The following is a 15,236-nucleotide window of genomic DNA, read 5'->3' on the forward strand; positions in this document are numbered from 1 at the left end:
ATCTGACTAGCGTGAAAGGTCGGCGCGGCAACGTTCACTTGCTCTTGAAATCTGTGGGTATTTATCGAGCACCTACTGGATGCGCCGCCTGGCGCTGGGGGAGGGAAAGGACGCGAAGGAGAGACGGACGTCGCCCAGGGTTACCTCCACGGACCTGGGAAGACACCCCGAGGCCAAGGTGAGGACTTGCGCGACACCGAGACGGAGTCCCCTGGCCCGAGGGGAGGAGTCCAGGTGAGCCGGGGCGCGGGCGGTGCCCAAGGTGCGGGGGGCGTGGACCGCAACGCGCCGGGACCCCGGACGCACAGGCGCCCGCCTCTGCAGTCCTGCTTTGCAGAAGCTGGGGCCCGGGGGCCGCGGGGGAGGGGGGGCGGGGGTCTTGCGCCTACGTGAAATTGTCAAGAGCCGGAAAGATGTGCAAAATCTTTAACCAGTAACCCCACCCCTTCCTTATCCGGAGGAAATCATCCAAAGGAAGAAAATCAAGTTGCTCACTGCAGCAGTTTGGAGCAAGATAATTGGAAACACCCTAAATGCCCAGCAGTAAAGGGATGATTAAGGGGATTGTGGTGCCTCCATCGGATGAAACATTCCACACCCTTCTAAAGGGATATTTCTGAGGACTTGGGAGGCAGTGTCCAAACTTCTTAAACAAAATGAGACGTTAAAGGGGAGAAGCAGGGTGTAAAAGTGTTCATAATTAAGGTGAAATAAGTATGCCTCACGGTTAAAAGCCAGAAAAGAACCCCAGAGTTTTTCGTTGTTGTGTTAAGACCGTGAAGTACAGATAAAGTGTGTTGAGATAAATATCCTTTTATATTATGATATTAATTCTATAGAACTATATACCAAGGGCAATTTTTATAATACCTCATTTTTATAATGAGAATTGTGGGTTGTGAGTCCAGTTTTCTGTATAAGCTAATACGTAACTGTAGGGTTTTTATTATTTTTAAACTGTAATATACATTCTTTTTTTAAAAAATATTTGCAAGGTTCATCCATATTACAGCATGTATCAGTACTTCATTCCTTTTTAAAAAAAATTTTTAGTTATTATTTATTTATTTTGGAACCGGGGCCCCCTGCCCTGGGAGTGTGGAGTCTTACCCACTGGACCACCAGGGAAGTCCCTTTAATATACATTCTTCATGATAATTGCTGAGTCCTTTGTAGAAACACAGGATACTGAAAGTACAGGAGAAATTAGGGAATCTGAATAAGATTAGTAGGTTGTACCAATATCAATAACCTGCTTGTGGTATTTTTTTTGTTAACATTACTCGTTTTGAAAAATTGAGATATAATCCACATATCTTAAGATTCACCCTTTTATAAGTGTACACTTCAGTGGTTCTTAGTATATTCAAACAGTTGAGCGTGCATCACCACTACTTCCAGAACATTCTCATTACCCCAAAGAAATCTGTCTCCATTACTCGTCATTCACCATCCCTCACTCTCCGCCCCAGCCATTGATCTACTTTCTGTCTCTGTGGATTTGCCTGTTCTGGGTATTTCATGTAAATAGAGTCATACGACGTGGCCTTTTGTGTGTCTGCTTCTTTCACTTAGCATAGTGTTTTCAAGGTTCACGTCACAGCATCAGTCAGTATCTCATTCTCTTTTATTGCTGAATTATATTGCATTTATGAACATACACACACACACACACACATATTTTGTTTATTTAACATTCATCAGTTAATGGACACTTGGGCTGTTTCCACTTTTTGACTCTTGTGAATAATGCTGCTGTGAATACTTGTGTACAAGCTTTTGTGTGACACATGTTTTCATTTCTCTGGAGCATATAAGAGTAGAAATGCTGGTCATATGATAACTCTGTTTAACTTTTTGCAAAACTGCCTGGTTTCCAAAGCATCTGCCCCACTTTATTTTCCCACTAGCAGTGTATTAAAGTTTCCAATTTCTCCACATCCTCAGTAACATTTATTGACTTTTTGATTATAGCCATTCTAGTGGGCTTCTCATTGCAGTGGCTTCTCTTGCTGCGGAGCACGGGCTGTAGGCGTGTGGGCTTCAGTAGTCGCGATGTGTGGGCTCAGTAGTTGTGGCTCTCGGGCTGTAGAGCGCAGGCTCACTAGTTGTGGTGCACGGGCTTAGTTGCTCTGCATGTGGGATCTTCCTGGACCAGGGCTTGAACCCGTGTCCCCTGCATTGTCAGGCGGATTCTTAACCGTTGCGCCACCAGGGAAGACCCACAAGTATCTTTTTGAATTAGAGTTTTCGTCTTTTCCTGATATACCCCTCAGGAGGGGTATTGCTGGATCATATGGTAGTTCTATTTTTAGTTTTTTTTTTTTTAAAGGAACCTGCATACTGTTCTCTATAGTGGCTGCACCAATTTACATTCCCACCCACACTGTAGGAGAGTTCCTTTTTCTCCACATCCTCTGCAGCATTTATTATTTGTAAACTTTTTGATGATGGCCATTCTGACTGGCGTGAGGTGATACCTCACTGTGGTTTTGATTTGCATTTCTCTAACGATTAGCAATGTTGAACATCTTTTCATGTGCCTGTTGGCCATCTGGGTATCTTCTTTGTAGAAATGTCTATTTAGGTCTTCTGCCCATATTTTGATTGAGTTGTTTGGTTTTTTTATATTGAGCTGTATCGAACAGCACAGTTTTATGTTATCTTCCAAAGATTTTAAATTTGCCTTTCACATTTAAGTTCTGACTTCATCATAATTTTTTTTGTGTGTGTGGTGTGAGGTAAGGAGTCAATTTCATTTTTTTTCCATTTGGATAATCAATTGCCTAACACATTTTATTGAATAATCCTTTCTTTCCACACTGATTTGCAAGGCCATTTTTGCCCCCTATCAAACTTCCATTTATATGCTGTTTGTATGTTATCTATCAAGGGCCATCTCTGTGGGTCTGTTTCTGGGCTTCCTATTCTGTATCATTGTCAGTCTGTCTATCCCTGTGTCAATTCCGTACTGCGTTAATCATCATAGTCAGGATAAGCATTGATGTTAGTATCTAGGAAGGCGAGTCCTTCCATCTTATTCTCAGAGCATGTCTTGCCTCTGCTTGTTCCATAGACAAACCATGGGATTTTAATTAGAATTGAATTAAATCAGGCTTTTCTGGTGGCGCAGTGGTTAAGAATCCACCTGCCAATGCAGGGGACACGGGTTCGAGCCCTGGTCTGGGAAGATCCCACGTGCTGTGGAACAACTAAGCCCATGCGCCACAGCTACTGAGCCCGCGAGCCACAACTACTGAGCCCGCATGCCACAACTACTGAAGCCTGTGCGCCTTGAGCCCGTGCTCCACAGCAAGAGAAGCCGCTGCAATGAGAAGCCCACACACTGCAACGAGGAGTAGCCCCCCCCTCACCGCAACTAGAGAAAGCCCGCAAGCCCGCGCACAGCAACGAAGACCCAACACAGCCAAAAATAAATAAAATGAAAAATAAATAAATTAAAAAAATAAAGGTAACCTTGGTACTTGCATTTCCCCCAGTGTCTCTGACAGGTGCCAGGTACTGTGTTTATGGGCTGCACAAGCTCTCTAATTTAATTCTCACAGTCTCCATTTTCCAAGTTCACTGAAGCTGACAGAATTTGATGATTTGACAAAAGTTGCCCGGGGGAGGCAGCGGAAGAGCCAAAGTTTGAACCCAAGTCTGTCTGACTACAAGTTTTTTTTTTTAAAGATATATTTATTATTTTTAAATTTTATTTATTTTTGGCTGCATCGGGTCTTAGTTGTGGTGCGTGGGGTTCTCTCTAGTTGTGACGTGCGGGTTTTCTCCTCTCTAGTTGTGGCGTGCAGGCTTCAGGGCGCGTGGGCTCTGTAGTTGTGGTGCAGGGGTTCCAGAACGCGTGGGCTCTGTAGTTTGTGGCACGCAGGCTCTCTCGTTGAGGCACCCGAGCTCAGTAGTTGTGGCGCATGGGCTTAGTTGCCCTGCGGCACGTGGGATCTTAGTTCCCTGACCAGGGATCAACCCTGTGTCTCCTGCATTGCAAGGTGGATTCTTTACCACTGGACCACTAGGGAAGTCCCCACGCCTCTAGCTTTAATGCACCAAAGCGTCTTCCTCTCAGGCATTTAGCTGTTTCCAGTTTCTCCACGGGTAAACGACATTGTGATAAACATCTCTGGTATACATTTTGCCCCTGTTTCCAGAAAGTTCATGTCAGTTTTACTTCCCCAGCTAGTTCTAGTGTCAGCATTTACCAATCAGTGCCCCCGTTGAACAACCAGCAAAAGAAACTGACATTTCCACAGCCGCTTCTTTGCGCCACATGGGACGCTAACTCATTCTCTTACGTTATCTCATTTGATCGTCACAGCAACACCAGGAAACTGAAGCTCAGAGAGGTACATTCATTTGCTCAAGATCACACAGCAAGCTAGGGACACAAAGCAGCCAGAGGGTTAACAACTTCTTAAAAGCTTCCAGGACTTCCCTGGTGGTCCGATGGTTAAGACTCCGTGCTTCCACTGCGGGGGGCATGGGTTCAATCCCTGGTCAGGGAACTAAGATCCTGCATGCTGTGAGGTGCGGTCCTCCCCCCCAGAAAAGTAGAAAAGCTTCCAGAGGATTCCCCTCACACTGGGAATAAAATCCAGACTCCTCCCCGTGGCCTGTGAGGCCCTAACACCCTGCATCCTGCCTCACTCTCCTGCCATGGTCCCCTCCAGCCTCTCTGGGATTCTTCCTGTTCCTCCAGCTCTCTGTGACCCTGCCCTGTGGGCAAGGCCTCTGCCCAGCCAGTCCCCTACAGCTTTTATGTGCCTGTTGCTCTCCTGCTGTGGTCAGCTGAAAGGCCACCTGCTCAGAGAGGCGTTCCTGACTTCTGTGGCTAAAGTACCACCCCTTCTCTTTTCCACGGTCTTGTTTTACTTTCTTCATGGCAGTTTATCACTGTCCGAATTGATCATTTGTTGGCCTGTCGTATTAGTCAAGATTCTCCAAAAAGACAGAAATAATGGGATGTGTATGTTTGTGTGTGTGTATATATAGAGGCAGAGAGACAGAGAGGTTGAGATTTGCTGTAAGGAATTGGCTCATGCAGTTATGGGAGTGGGCAGGTCCTGAGACCTGCAGGGTGAGTCAGCAGACTCACCCCAGGAGAGCCAATGATTAAGTTGTGGTCCGAATCCAAAGGGCTGAAGAGTAGGAGAGCTGAGTAGTGGTTTCTGTCTGAGGACTGGCAGGCTTCAGACTCAGGAAGAGCTGATGTTTCAGTTTGAGTCCAAAGGCAGGAAAAAAGCTGATATCTTAGTTTGAAAGGCCGTTAGGCAGGTTTAGTTCCCTCTCATTCAGTTTTTTTGTTTGTTTGTTTTACTCAGGCCCTCAGCTGTTTGGGTGAGGCCCACCCACGTCGGGGAGGGCAGTTGGCTTTACTCAGTGTAGTGGTTTAAACGTAATCTCATCCAAAAACACCCTCACAGAAACACCCAGGGTAATGTTTGACCAGATATCTGGGTGCCCCATGGCCCAGTCAAGTTGACACATAAAGTTAACCATCACACTTGTTTACTGTCATCTCTCCACCTTCAGCTGCTAAGGCAGCTCCTTGTCTGGCATATTCCTGACATGTGGCACATAATAAGTGGTCAGTAAATAGCAGTGGGATGAATGAATGACAGAGCCCAGACTCCAGCCCTGCTCTGAGCGATCCCACGTTTATTCGTTTTCTGCAATGAGACATTCCTTCATGTTGATCACTGCTGGTTGACTGAGGAGAAAAACATAACATCTGCAGTCAAATCAGTGTCCGCACGCAAATGCATGGTGTTCTTTTTGTGTGATGAAAGAGCCCCGGCCTGGGAGTGTCAGGCAGCTCAGCTTCTTGTGGCTTCTCGGTTCCCAAGCAACAAAATTAACACCCATCCTGCTCTTCTCTGGCTGTGTGGCTGTAAGCCTGAGAGGCCTGCCACAAAGCTTCAAGGTTCCCCAGAGACAGTTTTCCTGTCGCTGCAAAGTAGGAGGAGAAGCAGTCCTCTGCAGGCTCTCACCCTCCAGGAGGGGTGGCAGGGCCGGATCGTTTATTAGTGACTCACCAGGAGCTGGTGACAGTAAATAGAAAGGGTTGAGCACATCTCCACCTGCCAGCAGACTGGAGGACAGTGACAGAATAGCGACAGCTCGATAAACCAACAGGGAGTGCCTGTGATGAGCCCTCCGAGCCCTACACCCACCCCACGGGGCCCACCAGCCTTGGGTTGTACGTGGTTCTGCGGATTTTGTAGTCAGAAAGGCCCCAGAGCAAGTCTGCCTTTGCATGAACAGCTAAAAGACGCACGCACGGTATCGTGGCGTGTACACAAGTCACACTGTGTGACTAAGGCGGGGACACATTTCATGTGCAGGGACCTGGTACTGGCATTCCCCTGGAGGGTGACCCTGGTGCAGCTTGTAAAGGGCCCGTGACTTGGCAACCCCCAGCAAGTTCAGCCCTGGGGCGACATGCATGTCGTTAACAGTACGGAACAGGACACTTCAAATGGCTAAGATGGTAAATTTTATGCTACGTGCTTTTCACCACAATAAAAAATAAAAAACCATCCATTTCTTATCTCACAGTTTGTGTGGCTAGGAATCTGGGCCCAGCTCAGCCGGGTCCTCTGCTTCAGGCTCTCTCACGAGGCTGCACAGGGGCTGGGGTCTCATCTGAAGGCTGGGGAAAGGTCTTCCAAAATTGCATGACTGTTGGCAGGATTCAGTTCCTTGTGTGCCACTGGCCCGAGGGCCTCTGTCGTTCAATGGCTTGGGCCAGACGCTGCCCTCGGCCCCTTGCCATGCGGTCCTCTCCACATGTCGGCTCACTTCCTTAGAGTGTGCAAACCAGGAGGGCAATAGAGCGAGTCTACTAGTGAGATGGAAGTCAGAATTTTTTGTAATCTAACTACAGATGTGACATCACATCACTTTTGTCATGTCCTACTTGGTAGAATCAAGTAATCAGGTCCAGCCCACGTTCAGAGAGGGCTTTGCACAGGGTTTGCACAGCGGCTCACCCGGCAGACCTCCGTACCTCTGTCAACGGTACCACCCCGTTGCCTCACCCAGAGACCGAGATCCATCCTCAACACCTTCCTTCCCCCGTCTCCACATCCAGTCCATCCGCATGCTTCTCTGTCTCTCCAGCAAATGCATCCAGAGTTCCTGCTTATGGACCAGGCTGTGTTCCCAGCTTCTGGATCAGCAATAACCTGGACAGGCAGGCTCCCTGCCCTCCTCGTGCCCGCAGGCTTGTTGAGACAATAGTTTTAAACTTGTTTCCTTAGTTGTAAAGTTAATTTAAAATGGAATTGGATAAATGAGGACCAAGTGAACTAACATGAAGTAATATGCTTCAAGCAGTGTCTGGCACACAGTATATGCTCAACAAGTCCTAGCTGTGATTGTCGGAGAAAGTGAAAAAAGTTGTAAGTGAGAACAAAAGAGGAGGCTGTAGGAGAGGACAGCGTGGCCTCCTCTCCCTGGGTGGGCAGGGAAAGCTTCTCTGTGGAGCCACATTTTGCACGAAGCCAGAGGGATGAGAAGGAAGTAGCCAGGCAGGCATCCCGGGACGGAGCAGGTGGTGCAGAGGCAAAGGGGGCGCCAGTCTGGACTTTGGTGGTGGAGGTGGAGAGAGAGAAAAGAAGGCCCTTGCAGATCGATTTCAGAAGTAGACGTGATATGATTTGCTGGGGTGGGTGAAGCAAGGGGAAGGAAGGGACCAGAGGATGCTGTGTTTCTCACTCTAATTATCCTGTATCACCTACCACAGTGCTGAAGCCGGGACGCCACCGGTTTGGGGAAGTGGGGGGATTCCCAGTGGAGAGGCCCAACAGCCATTTCCCTTGGTGGCTTGAATCCACCCAGCCTCTCTCTCCCCACTGCCACCCCCGGTCCACGCGCCAGCCTGTCTCTCTGGGCTTCTGCAGTCGCCTCCGCCCTGGTTCCCTCCTGGTCCTCCCTCACTTTGCAGCTCCAGTGGCCTCACCTACATGAACCTTCTCCAGTCACTCCCTGGCTAGCAAATTGTTGCTTAGTCGAAGAGTTCAACAGATGCCTATTGGCGTATGGATTTATGAGTCGTTGGAGTCAGGAGGGGCCTCAGCCGTCCCTATTTCAGCTCCTCAGTCAGGTGGCCTTCCTGCTTCCACATTCCTCACCCCCTGCTCCGTCCTTGCCAGAGGCAGTACATGGTGTGTGGTGACGGGGTCCAGGCCTTTGGAGTCTAGTGGAACCTGCATCCAGTTCAGTTAAGTTACTTAAGTTCTGGGGACCCTAGACATTTTGTCTCTGGGAAGAGCAAAGTTTCCTGTTTAATTAGCGTGTTGGGGGTCTCCAGGACCACCCTCAGCTTCAGTGATTTGCTAGGAGGACTCATACAACTCAGAAAAAATGTTAAACTTGTGGTTACAGTTCATTATAGCAGAAGAATAGAGATTAAAATCAGCAAAGGAGGGACTTTGGAAGTGGCGCCATAGTGGTTAAGAATCCGCCTGTCAATGCAGGGGACACGGGTTCGAGCCCTGGTCCAGGAAGATCCCATGTGCGGCAGAGCAACTAAGCCTGTGCACCGCAACTACTGAGCCCCCCCGGTCCACACGCCAGCCTGTCTCTCTGGGCTTCTGCAGTCGCCCTGTTTCACTCCTGGTCCTCCCTCACTCTGCAGCTAGAGTGGCCTCACCCACACGAACCCACTCTGGTCACTCCCTGGCTAGCGAGTGGTCACTTAGTCGAAGAGTTCAGTAGATGCCTGTTGACGTATGGAGCACGCCTAGAGCCCATGCTCCGCAGCAAGAGAAGCCACTGCAGCAAGAAGCCTGTGCACCGCAATGAAAAGTAACCCCCACTCGCCGCAAGTAGAGAAAGCCCGCGCGCAGCGACGAAGACCCAATGCAGCCAGGAATAAATTAATTAATTAATTAATTTGTAAAATCAGCAAAGGAAAAAATGTACAGAGCAGGGTCCAGGAGTGACCAAGTGAGAGCGTCTGGCTGTCCTCACCCAGAGGAGACCTGCAGACAGCACTTAGTTTTCCCAGCGACCATGTGTGACAATGTGCACAAAATGTGGCCAACCAGGGAAGCTCATCTGAGCCTCAGAGTTCGGGGATTTTTTGGAGGGCCAGTCTCGTAGGCAGGGAGCAACCCCATGACTGACCACAGGTATTCGGTCTCTACTACCAACCCCCCAACCACGTCGAACTAAAACAGTGTGGCCCAAGGTCCCAGGCAAATAAAAATAAGCATTCACCATAAATCGCATTGTTAGCATTAGCTGTTTGGCGTGGCCCCAGACTCCAGGTGCACAAAGGCACTCTTACCAGGCGGGATATTCCAAGAGTCTATAGGTTAGCTCCCAGGAGCCAGTCAAGGGCAGTGCTTTCCATGGAATGTGCGGGGTTTGGGCTACCCAAGCCTGCTGAGTTATCCCTTTACTGCATACTTGATCTGAATACTTACCATGTGTACCAGCCAGGGTCCAGCCAGGAAAACTGAAACCACTGTAGGTATTTCGAACTGACAGAATTTAATACAAGGAGTTGGTCTCCCAGGTGACTGAAGAGCTGGGAAGCCATGCAGGAGGCAGGGAACCCAGAAACCAGCAGCAGCAACGGGGAGACCTCTGCTGCCCCAGGACAAGGGGTGGTGTTGCCTGAGCCCAGAGGCTGACTCAGGTGTGGGGCTGCCTGCTGGGCACTGGGGCACAGAGGGAGAGCTGTCGGCAGGTGCCAGCACGACAGAGGAGGGTCAGCTCCCACCCCACCCCCTGCCAGGGAGAAGGGGAGAAGAACCCTGGATTCTCCCTCCTCCTCCCTGCCCAGCCCCACTGGTATCTCCCATTGGCTGGACCCAGCTGTGAGCAAGGCGGGGGTTCCCCAGGAAATGACTCAGACACCATTTACTTAGGGCCTGTTCTAAGGTGCCTGACAATGTGCCAGCCATGGTCACCCACCCCACCCCACCCCACCCCATGTGGCCCTGCCCGAGAACTGCCCTGCAAGCAGATATCGCCTCTGCATTACAGGGATGAGGACGTTTAGGGACTCAGATAAAGAAAAACAAGTCTGTGAGGGAGATGGAGCCTGAGGGGTGGAGGAACGGAGATAGGGCTGCAGAGAAGGCACAGAGGGCTTCTGCAAAAACCTTCCAGGCCAGGAAGCCTCCCCTGTGGCACCCCCCCGAGCTGGCAGAGGTGGACGAGCGAGGTGCCCCTCCAGCACATTCCATACTCAGTTAACACAGCCAGGAATTTCCTCCTGCCTGAGCCTCATGTCCTTCCTCAGTCCAACTGTCCCCACCCAGGGGACACCTTCACAAGCTCTGTGACCAAGGACAAGCCGGGAAACGGCCCTACTGACACCTCTGGGATGACCTTAAAGATCACGGAGAAAATGACTGGCACCCTCTCCATCACACACACAAGTAGCACAGAGACTAGCTTGGAGAGAAGTTCAATAAACTTCTGAATGAACTATTGACTCTAATTTGTGTGGTTGCCGGGCAAAGTGCGAAAGACAAAGGGAACTATGTTGCAGCTCTTTGCCTTGGGCTCTGGGTCATAGACTCACACATGACCATTCATAATGGAAGGTAAGCTGGTGTTTCAGCTATTTACTGCTGAAGTAAGCAAGTCAAACTTATTTTTAAAGTGATTTCATATTTCTCCTGGCTCTGCCCTCTGGGCTGGGCTCAGCTGGGTGGTTCTTCCGCCCTACCTGGTATCTCCTGTGGTGGAAGGTGAGTGAAGAGAGCGTCTTCTCTCACATTTCTAGGGCTTCAGCTGGAATGGCTGGAAAAGGGGGCTGGCTGGGCTCACTTGTCCCTCTGTGTGGTCTCTTCTCTTCATCATGGTAGCTGGACCTCTTTACAGAGTAACTCAAGACCTTAAGAGACAGTGTCCCAAGAGGACAGACCCCAGCATTCAAGTACTTACCAAGGATCTGTGCCCAGCACACTTGCTACCGTACCATTGGCCAAAGCAAGTCACATGGCCAATCCCGGAATTTACACTTGAGGGACCACAAAGGGGCTGATGTTCATTGGAGACCACTGATGTACTGAACCACCACAACCAGGAAGAGTACTGCATACAGGAGTAAATAAACTGCCATGGATCACCCAGGAGGAAGCTATCCATTCGGCTGTGAAGATGCCATGAAGGATTTCACTCGTTCATTCATTTAACAAGTATTTCTTGAATGTGCAGATGCTGGGGATTCAGTTTGGACACATTAGGTGAGCTCTTGCTTCTGTGGGGTATCAAATAACCTATACACAGATAAGACAATTTCAGATGATGACAAGTGCTGTAAAGAAAATAAAATAGCCCGATAGGACAGAGAGTGAGCAGGGGTTGAGGGGTGGATGCTTTAGCTATGGGGGTCAGGAGAGGCCTTCCTTGCAGCAGGTAGCTTAGCTGAGACTTAGATGATGAGGGGGAGCCAGGCTTGTGGAGATCTGGGTCAGAATGTTCTAGCAGGAGGGAACCAAGGGCAAAGGAAGGAGCAGGAATACACCTTGACTAAGACTCAGCTTGACGTGTTTCTTCTTGACAGAAGAAAGGCCAGGGTGGCTGGAATATAAAAGAAGGGAGGGAAGGTCAGAGGACGCAGGCCAGGCCTTGCTGAGCCTCTGGGTGCAGCCCAGAAGTATTGCTTGAGTGTCAGGAGCTGCGACCTGTAGTTCCTTGTAGGCCTGCCCCTTTCCTGTGCTCCTCTGCATTTCCAGAAGCATTCTAAGAAGCTCGCTAGATCTGGGAACTGCCAGAAGGTCAGGGGAGCTCAGAAGGAAGCTAAAAAAATATCCTAGCATTTGAGGGCTAGCATCCCTGTGCTGGAAGTGGAGACACCATGCAAAAGCTCCTGCCACCACCGTCTTACACACAGACATGCTGCCTTGACACAGATTCCGGGTCCCTGTTGCCCATTTCTAATTATAACCAACATTTGTTTTCACATGTATCATCCCACGTAATCCTCACGTCCAGCTAGAGAGAGACGGTCCAAGGAAGTAAACATTTGAGCAACTTTTGTGCTAAATCTTGTGCTAAGCCATTCTGCGCATGATCTCAGTTTACCTTCCCCACAAGCCTGTGCAGGCTTTACGACTATCTCCATCTCGCTGTGGAGGATATAGGCTCAGAGTCACACAAGAAAGAGCAGCGCTGCAATTCCAACCTGAGTCCTTTGATGCCGAGTCACAGGCTCCACCCCCTGCAGCTCTTGCTGTCTCCTAGCAGGGCCTGCCCTGGGCAGGTGTCCAGGTTGCGCATTCTCCAAGAGCTCCATCTCCATACAAGGACCTTCGTGAAAAGAAGGATTAAAAAAAAAAATGTATTTTGTTTAATCGTATTACCCTGAATTTGCCTTCCTTTATCAAACCAGTGCACCTGTGGTATACCATGAGCAGATATATAGTGAGAGACTATTACACAATATGTGTAAAAATTTCCCTGTGTATTTACTGTACTTTTTCAAATAAACAGTTGGAGCTGTTGCTTTAAAGCAAGCTGCATGGCACAGCCAAAAACAAAAAGCAAAAAAATAAAATAAACTTATCCTTTTTCCTGACTTTAAAATATATCTCTATATTCCAAAAAGGAAATATATGTATCTCCATCCATATATATGTATATATAATTCTGTAGTCATCTTTAGGATAGCACTATTACAAATGCAAATGTATTGAAAGTGTTAATTATCTAAATATTTAAAATATATCACGATTTTGAATACCAATTTGATATTTCTTCATATTCTAAAACCAAATTAGAAGTGGCTGGAGCCTCTCTCAACCCGAGAGGCCCCCTGATCCAGCTGATTTGAACCATATCAGGTCTTGGATTGAGTTTGCTTTTGAAACTGCAGGGAAAGTGACCTGCTTGGGTCACGTTCAATCTGCAGTCCGTGTTTAGACATGGCACAAACATCCTCCGCGAGCTTGGCGGAGATTGCCAGGGAAGTCCCGGGCCTCCTTCCTGGAACATCAGCTTCAGACCTGCTCCGGTGTCCCCTCCATGTGTCGGACCCAGCACCCCCCCTGCCCAGGGCGGGGCTGGAACCGGGGGTGAATCACCCTCACTGAAGCTGGAGCCGGATCACATCTCCACATGGTCTCTGATTTGCTTTCCAAAGGTCAGCAGCTTGAGGTAATGTGTTTCAGGGACGACCCGATCAGCTAGAATTTAAAACAGAGACTTTTTATAATTGGAAAAAGAACATAGAGCCTCTGGCAACTGGGAAAACACAAATTAAAAGTTTTTCCCTCTACTCTTTTTTTTAATTAATTAATTTTTATTGAAGTATAGTTGATATACAGCTATACAGGTATACAGCAAAGTGATTCAGTTATACATACATATATATCTATTTTTTCAGCTTCTCCGTTATAGGTTATTACAAAATATTGAGTAGAGTTCACTGTGCTGTACAGAATGTCTTTGTTGGTTATCTAATGTATATATAGTAGTGTGTATATGTTAATCCCAAACTCCTAATTTATCCCTCTCCCAGCTTTCCCCTTTGGTAGCAAAAATTTGTTTTTTATGTCTGTGGGTCTATTTCTGTTTTGTATATAAGTTCCTTTGTATTATTATTTTTTAGGTTCCACAAATAGGTGATATCATATGCTATTTGTCTTTCTCTGTCTGCTTGCTTCACTTAGTGTATGATCATCTCCAGGTCCATCCACGTTGCTGCGAAGGGCTTCCCCCCTACTCTTGATTTGTATTTTTTGCAGTATAACAGTAAAGGAAATAGAAATTAGAAACCTCAACCATCCAAGCCTTCTTCTTTCTAGTCCTTGTCCGTATAGGGGTTTGGGTTGACAAAGCTGATAACATTTGTTTCTTCTTTTCTTCTAATGTCACTGATTCCAGAAAAGAGTACCTAGCTTCTCAGAGGGGAGGAGTTACTTTTTGTCCTAAGATGCTGTAACATTACATAAAGTTTGGGGAAATGGAAAACAATTATTCATAAGCCTGCCATCTTTACTGAACCACTTCAGGTTTTGCATTTTCTATCTATACTTTGTTCACTGCGTCCATATTTTGCATATTTTACATAATAGAACTATTTTGGTTATTGCCCGGAAGCATTCACAGGTTTAAAAAAAAAGAATACCTACTCCTACACTCTACAAAACTCTAAAAACCTGTTTTGAGTTCTCCTTACCAGTCCTTATCCACATGCATATTTCATTTTTCCAGTTGTAATTGAAGCATGAATTCAATTTAATATTTTTATCCTATTTTATATTATAAAACATTTAATGATTCCTTATACTCGTTATCATTTTTTTCTGAAATTTTCTTTCAGACTTGAAAGAATTACAAAGGTAATTCATGCTTATTTTTTACAATTGAAATCATTCAAAATTTTGTGAAAGAAAAATTATGTCTACCCCACACCCTACTCTAATTCCATCCCCTGAAGTAATAAATAAATATTAACAGCCTGAAGTGCTCAATCCATATTTTTTCCTCTATCTTTCAGATATAAACGATATATCAAAAAATATACACTTATTTTTACAAAAATGGAATACTATGCACATTTCTTGACACCTCACTTTTTTTTTTTTAACCATAGCATGCATATTCCTCAAGGCCGACAGATACTAATTTAACTTATTCTTTGAAGTGGGTTTATAATATTTTACATTAAGGATCTATTGTAATATATTATATTTTCCTGATGATAAACATTCCTATCAGTTCCAGTTTTTTTGCCTCTAAAAACAGTACTGCAATAAAACATCCATCTACGTATATTCTTCTATACTGGTACATTGGGACTTCCCTGGCGGTCCAGTGGTTAAGATGTCACCTCCCAGTGCAGGGGGTGCCGGTTCAATCCCTGGTTGGGGAGCTAAGATCCCACATGCCTTGCGGCCAAAAAATCAAAACATAAAACAGCAGCAATATTTTAACAAATTCAATAAAGACTTCAAAAAAAAAAAGATATACTGGTACTTTTATATCTGCGAGCCTGATTCTCCAAAATGGGATTTGCAAGGTCAGAAAACATATTTATTTGTATTTTTAAATTTTTTAATCAACTTTTTGCAGATACCATGTTCATGCAATAAAATGCTCCCCTTTTTTTTTTTTTTTTCGGTACGCGAGCCTCTCACTGCCGTGGCCTCTCCCGTTGCGGAGCACAGGCTCCGGACGCGCAGGCTCAACGGCCGTGGCGCACGAGCCCAGCCACTGCGCAGCATGCGGGATCCTCTCGAACTGGGGCACGA

The 15,236-nt window shown here is 47.0% G+C and overlaps 1 protein-coding gene and 1 long non-coding RNA gene across 2 annotated transcripts in view; one reads left to right on the forward strand and one right to left on the reverse strand.

Moving 5' to 3' along the window:
- Positions 1 to 209: 209 nt before the first annotated feature.
- CNBP (CCHC-type zinc finger nucleic acid binding protein) overlaps positions 210 to 15,236 on the forward strand; it is a 48,789-nt gene continuing 33,762 nt past the window's right edge. Inside the window, exon 1 of the mRNA XM_027098491.1 lies at positions 210 to 234. The gene's annotated coding sequence lies outside the window, so the exon portion shown is untranslated. The remainder of the gene's footprint in view (positions 235 to 15,236) is intronic.
- Positions 11,170 to 13,206, reverse strand: LOC113615740 (uncharacterized). Its single transcript, XR_003431112.1, has 2 exons — positions 12,167 to 13,206; positions 11,170 to 11,258 (listed from the first exon to the last, which is right to left on the reverse strand). It is a non-coding gene; the product is annotated as an uncharacterized LOC113615740 (long non-coding RNA).

The sequence above is a fragment of the Aethalodelphis obliquidens genome, unplaced genomic scaffold (genome assembly GCF_003676395.1).
Source record: "Aethalodelphis obliquidens isolate GAN/ISIS:26980383/991018 unplaced genomic scaffold, ASM367639v1 scaffold123, whole genome shotgun sequence".
Classification (NCBI taxonomy): Eukaryota; Metazoa; Chordata; class Mammalia; order Artiodactyla; family Delphinidae; genus Aethalodelphis; species Aethalodelphis obliquidens.